This window comes from Eulemur rufifrons, chromosome 24 (assembly GCF_041146395.1).
Source record: "Eulemur rufifrons isolate Redbay chromosome 24, OSU_ERuf_1, whole genome shotgun sequence".
NCBI classification, from domain to species: Eukaryota; Metazoa; Chordata; class Mammalia; order Primates; family Lemuridae; genus Eulemur; species Eulemur rufifrons.
In genome coordinates this window covers 31,458,198-31,464,996 of record NC_091006.1, presented here as the reverse complement: position 1 = coordinate 31,464,996, position 6,799 = coordinate 31,458,198, and the positions used below count along the sequence as shown (strand labels likewise).

General features: G+C 39.5%; 1 pseudogene; it reads left to right on the top strand.

The window, feature by feature from the left end:
* Positions 1-5,740: 5,740 nt before the first annotated feature.
* On the top strand, positions 5,741-6,395 carry LOC138374289 (rRNA N6-adenosine-methyltransferase METTL5-like; annotated as a pseudogene).
* The last annotated feature ends 404 nt before the right edge of the window (positions 6,396-6,799 follow it).

Genomic DNA, 6,799 nt, shown 5'->3' with positions numbered 1-6,799 from the left:
CCACGTCCCATTTGCCATGTTACATAGCATACATATATGCAGTCCTGGGGCTAGGATGTGGACATATAGGGTCGTTATTCTGTCCACCACAGATGTTTCAAGCAAAGGTCTCATGCAATGAACTTCAAAGTGTGGTCCCTGGACCAGCTGCATCAGCATCTCCTGGTAATTTCTTAGAAATGCAGATTCTCAGGCCCCAGCCCAGATCAACTGAATTGAAACTCTGTTGAGGCCCAACAATCTGCATTGTAAACAGCCCTCTAAGTGATTCGGATGCACACTAAAGTTTGAGAGTCACTGCACTACAGTTTGGGAAAAGAAAAAGCAGGCTCACAGGGCTGTAAGTCTATGGATTTCAGAAGGACAGAGGATTCCTAAGGGCATCAGAATAGAAACTACACAGATGGAGTCAGAGCATGAAGAGTCTGGGATTCAGGCTAAGGGTCACATCTCAGTTAAACTTCTGGCTCCAAATATGAATTTGGCAACCTTCTACATATGTCATAAAATCAATGACTTAACTGAAAATCCTCATTGATTTTATGAGGCATAAAATCTAACTGTTCAAATTCACAAATTTAATAGACCAACCTAGAAAAATAATTTCACTTACTTTTAAAACTGTAAGTTAAAAATGTATTATAAGGATTCCCAGATTAAAGATACAATGTTTTGCATACTCAAAATAAATAAAAGTATAGAACTATTCAAAAGATTGGTTAATATCTTAATTTCAAAAAGTCTTCCTCGAAATATCCATAACAATAGCTGTAGGTCATCAGCAATTTTACCATTTTTGTTTTTTCCTCTAACAAGCAGTACAGTAAGAAATTCTTAACAACAGTGTTATCTCTAGAAGGCTAGGCACTCCAAAGAAAAGAATTGCAGGTGACTTCCCAGGAGGGTTGATTTAGAGCAGAGGACAATTGCCTTTCCAAAGGCAGAGAGATGGGGCCATTTAGAATTGTGCTCTCCTGGAGGCAAACAGGAAACAGGAAGCTCTCTGTCAGCCATTCTTACCCTGCCCCTGGGGCAGGAAACGCAGTGGGAGGAGCCACATCAGTTACTTTGACCCAGCCCAGGAAATAAAACGGCTTATTCAGTCCGTAGACCTGGGCTGGTGAAAGGGGACAGACGGCATCTGCAGCCCACCGTAACTCTCCCTGACAGCCAGGTAATGTCTGGTCAGTTTAATACTGAACACAGAGGAAATGAAAAGGATGCATACTCAAAACACGTTAATTAGGTTTTAAACAAAAGGCAGATAACAGCTTTGTTAGGCAGTAGTCAACAAGCAGACGACAAGCTACCTTCCGTCTCCAAAAGGCCCCAAACTTCTCTGGGTGAACATCACCTTATTTCACTATAGCATTCAACTACAAGAACTCAAGAAGAGCATGCACAATAAGATGACTGTGAGTTCATAAGATGAATTACAGCACCCCCTAGCAAATTTAACAATAATAAGAAAAGCTAACCTATGCCCCCATACATACTAGCCTCCTGAACTTTGTAGAAGAGTATACCCACAACTTATAAATTTCTGTTAGCATTTCTTCAGAAAATTAACAGAATAAACCTGAGTTTGAAAAACAAGAGAATCAAGTGTAGAATGTGCCAAATATATCAATGTATAAATATCATCTTGATTAAATATTTTAAAACCTCCCTTCAGGGCACTGAAAAGGATCTACATAGGATCTGCATTATCCAGACACAGTATAGGGGATCTATGCTGTAAGATCTATGCTGTAGAACAAAACGAACTAGAATTCAAGTCATGGATGAGGTGCTGTCAGTTAACCTAAATGCTGGTTCTGACTGTTGCCAAGTCCAGCCAACTGATTATATGGTTTAAGCTGGTTCCAAATGTGTTCTTCCTCTAACTTTCTCTATTAGCAATGACATTGGCAACCTAGTCACCCAAAGGAGAACACGTAGAACCATTGTCTTTATCCTCAACTACTCCCTCTCCCCCACCCTCCACACACACACACACACACACACACACATACACACTCACAGTTTCACTCACTTGAGATCTTAATCATTCTCCCTCTGAAATGCCTTTACCTCTGTCTCTCCCTGTTCCCACTGTCCTACTGGTGACCCCAATCAGCTCGCTAGGCTACAAACACTGCCTCTTACCTCATGTCCGAATCTCAAAACCTTGACCAGAAAGCCCAAACCCCCTCAGCACACCAGGCCAAATGTCACTCATGTATGTATCTTATTCTCCCAGGAAAAATCAATGGTTCCCTCATCAGTGTTACTGTATCACTTTATTTTTAATGTAATTATTGTATTAATATACAATTATTTTATTGAAGTATAACTTACATAAAGGGAACATATCTCAAGAATACAGCTGAGTAATTTTACAGGTGTGCACCTGCAGCCACCACCCAGATCAAGATATCAAACGTTTCCAGCAATGTCAGCAGACTCTCTTACACCCGCTCCCAGTCAACACTTTGGCACCCAAAGGTAACCACTATTGTAACTTCCCTCACAATAAATCAATGTGCTTGTTTTTAAGCTCTATATAAACAGACTCATACAGTGTATGCTTTTATGTAGTATTCCATTTTATGGATATGCCACAACTTATTTCTCTTTTCTCCTGTATATAGACATTTGGGTTGTTCCCATTTGAAGGTTATGATGAATAAAGCTGCTATGAACTTTCTTGTAAATGTCATGTTTGTGGACATACGCACTCATTTCTGTTGGGCAAATGTCCAGAAGAAGAACTGCTAGGTCATGAGGCAGATGTATGTTTTATATTATCATGCTAAACAGCTTTCCAAAGTAGTTATACCACTTTCTAAATCTCTGCATTATTCCAATAGTTGTGCTATTTTATTGTTAGGTTTTTTCATGTGTCCATTTCTCAACCACAGTTGACCTCCTTGGAGTTATATTACCTCACCCCATACACCCAATATATAAATTATAATTACAATTAAATATTGATATTACATACAAGTGAAAGATTAAATGTACTCATAGAGCATGGTGGGAGTGGGGGCTTAAGAATGCTCTGTTTATGGCCGGGCGCGGTGGCTCACGCCTGTAATCCTAGCACTCTGGGAGGCCGAGGCGGGTGGATCGCTCAAGGTCAGGAGTTCGAGACCAGCCTGAGCGAGACCCCGTCTCTACTAAAAATAGAAAGACATTATATGGACAACTAAAAATCTATATAGAAAAAATTAGCCGGGCATGGTGGCGCATGCCTGTAGTCCCAGCTACTCGGGAGGCTGAGGCAGTAGGATCGCTTAAGCCGAGGAGTCTGAGGTTGCTGTGAGCTAAGCTGACGCCACGGCACTCACTCTAGCCTGGGCAACAAAGTGAGACTCTGTCTCAACAAAAAAAAAAAAAAAAAAAAAAAGAATGCTCTGTTTACTCAAAGGAAAAGCTATTACCTCCCTTCTGGATCCAGTCCAGGGATGACACACGCCTACCCTAGCCCTGTCAACACCTCAGCCATCCAAGTGAGGTAGAATATTCAAATCAGTTCCCTACATTTCCCGGTCCCCACCGAGTTGCTCAAAAGCCCAGTTGTGTCTATCTGCCTGATGTTACTGGGTTTCAAACTTGCTGATATGTATTTGGTCAATCATTGAAGGGCTGGAAACTTTGATAGGCTAGAAAACCTCCAAAGATCCACTTTTTTTTTCCCTGTAACTTTGTGCAGATTCATTTTGAAATGCACTAAGGAAACTGTGCTCATTAACCATCCATCCTGCCTTCTAAGGTGGAATCAATTAGTGCCGGAATCAGCCACCTTAACTCAGAGATAGAAAACGCCTCCCAGAGAAACACCCCAAAGATGCGAGTCCCTTGATCTGTTTGTGCAGATGGCGGGGATTAGTTACACAAACACACGGAGAACAGATAGGATTACGGAGGAAGTCCTCCACAGTCCTCCAGCTCTCCCTGAAAGTGAATTGCTTGTCCTTCCTGTTTTTGCCTTTGAGTATTAAATTTTTCACTGCTCTTATATTTCTGCTAGTGTTGTGGTAAGAACTACTTTCTGCTCCTTTTTGCAGGGACTATTTTCTGCTATTTGATGTTGCTTTTACTAAAACATACACTTCAGACAGCTCAGCAACCACATCCGAAAGAAGCCCTCTCCAACCCTGAAACCATAGCCCTCCCCGGGCTGGAAGTAAAATTAAACTTTCAGAGGTAAAGTTTTATAAAAACTGCGTGAAAAGGAAAATATATATTGCTATTATTTTCTTTGACTCAAGAGGTAAAATTAAATTAAAATGACCTTTTGATATTAAATAGGGGTTTTTCTTGTAATTGAGAAAAGCTCCACATGTTCGAGTTACTTGCCGTTGCTACCTTATTCAAAAGGAGAGTCTCATGGAGAAATTCTGATCCGGCAACAGGCAGCCATCCTCATTCTTCCATCTTAAGAGATGCTTCTAAAATGAGTCCAACCAGTAAGTGTGTCTGAACACCCTAAGACTTTTCACCAGCCTGCACCTCCCGCCTCCCCCTCTCAAAATCACAGAGAAATGACTGCTATTGGAATTTCTCGAGACCTGGCAAACATTGTGACTTACCTGGGCAAGGGTAAAGTCACCATTGGCAGGGCAGGATGAACAACATAACAATCTGGCCACTTCTTTAGGAAAACCCGAGGAAGTTTACACAGTTATTTGTCCTGTGACACTTTTACAGGTTTTACAAATGTCATCCCCAATCTCCCCTGCAAAGTCACTATGCCACTCACCCCTCAAGATTCCCAATAGAGATGACATGTAATCTTCAATTGAAATACTCCTTTTTATTTAAATATCAAGAAATGGTGGCAAAGGAAATATATATATGTATTTGTAGGGAGGATGCATTATCATTTAAAACAAAATATGCAGTTCATAGTTGTCTAGATGTTTGCTGCAGCTTACGGTCCAAGGAAACTCCCCCTCCTGAACCTCTCTTGTCTTAGGTCTATCTTTTCCTCTCTCCTCTTCCCCCCAACACACACTCGACCCTTTCCTGAAGAGGAAACGCTGGTTCTCACCTCACCATGACAGCACATCTAACTGACAGCACTGATCTGAACAACTTCAGGATATACACACATCAGCATAGCTCAGTTGTTCAAGCTGACCCAACACCAAGCTTGTGAGTACCAGGCTGTGTCACGTGAATGCCACCTTTGCTATCCTTTACATGTTCCTTCCAGGCCCATGTCCAAGGGCATAGCCAAGTTCACACTGTCATCCCAGGACTCAGCCACAGAACAATTACAATTCAACCAGGCACCATGTTTTTAAAAATAAATTTGACAAACAAAAGTTAAAGTAACAAAAACAACACTAGTAGTCTAATAATGATAACTATAATAAATTACACACAGTATCCTACCCCACTAACACTAATTTTATCTTGCATATTTAATTTCACGTAATTGTATACATAACATATGCACGTTCATTTTACATTTGGCTTTTTTCACTTGACATTATTCTAAACATTTTCCTATGTTTCCAGTCTTAATATTTCATTTTTATGACTGCCCAATGTTTTTATTAAGATTTCACCCAATTTTCTCATCACTAATGTCAACTAGATATCTTATCAATTCCAAGACTCCACTACTAAGTTGCACAACTGAAGATACACAATTATTAAACCAGTAAAAATATGAAAACAGTTTTAGCCCTGGCTAAAGTGTACCATTAAACCCCAGAAGCCCATGCTTAAAAATAAAAATTAAAAAATGAAGAAATTAAGGCTTAAGGAAGTAGAGAGTCGGCTGGAACAAGTGGATAGATTCAAAAAGCCCAGGCTGCTTCTGGAACGGTATCCAACCAGCACACATACTGACTGCAGCATGTATGCTCTACACAATCCAAAGCACATAGATGACATTGAAAATAAAGAGGTTGCAGGTCTAGGATGTGATTGTGGAGCGCTTAGAACTGCAATGTTAGGTGCAAGGTTGTCTGCAGGTTAAATATTTTCAGTGCGTCTTCATCTGTGTTGGACTTGACACAGATAAATATGCATTGAAAATATTTAATGGGAATGTGGAAGAGTTTGAGTTAGCAAATGCTGACATGGTTCACTATGATGCTTGCTCATTAACTAATAGAATGTCAAGTCATTAGATACAATAATTACAAATCCTCGCTTTAACAAAAATGGCTTTTCTGAAGACTGCTTTGGAAATGGCAAGAACAGCCATATATTCCTTACACAAATTCTTAACTATAAACATATTCAAAAGCAAGTTAGAGAATGGAAAGTCAAGATAGATATTATTGCAGAGCTTTGACCTGCCAGCATCATACGAATTTCATAAAAAGAAATCAGTGGACATTGAAGTGGACCTAATTCAGTTTTCTTTTCCGCCAAAGATAAAAGCAGCTTAACACATAATTTAAAATACTTTTAAAAATTTGTTTTCTTAAAAAACTTTGAAAAAAATGAAAGTAAATAGATCAAAATATTAACAAGTGATTTCTCTGGAGGATGGGACACTGAGTGATATCCTTTCTGTTTGTGTACTTCCTAAATTTTCTGTAATGAGCTGTATCTTTTTATTTTAAAACTTTAATAATAATAACAGCTACCACTTACCAAGTGTTTACTATGTATCAGGAATTCTTCTAAGTCCTTTATTTAATACTAAACCATTTAATCCTTACAACAACCCTAAAAGGTAGATACGATTACTATCCCCATTTTATAGATGAGGAAACTGAGGCACAGACCAGTTAAGGTACTTGCATGATGTTGACAGAGCTAATAAGTAGAGTAGCAAGGATTTTTAAGT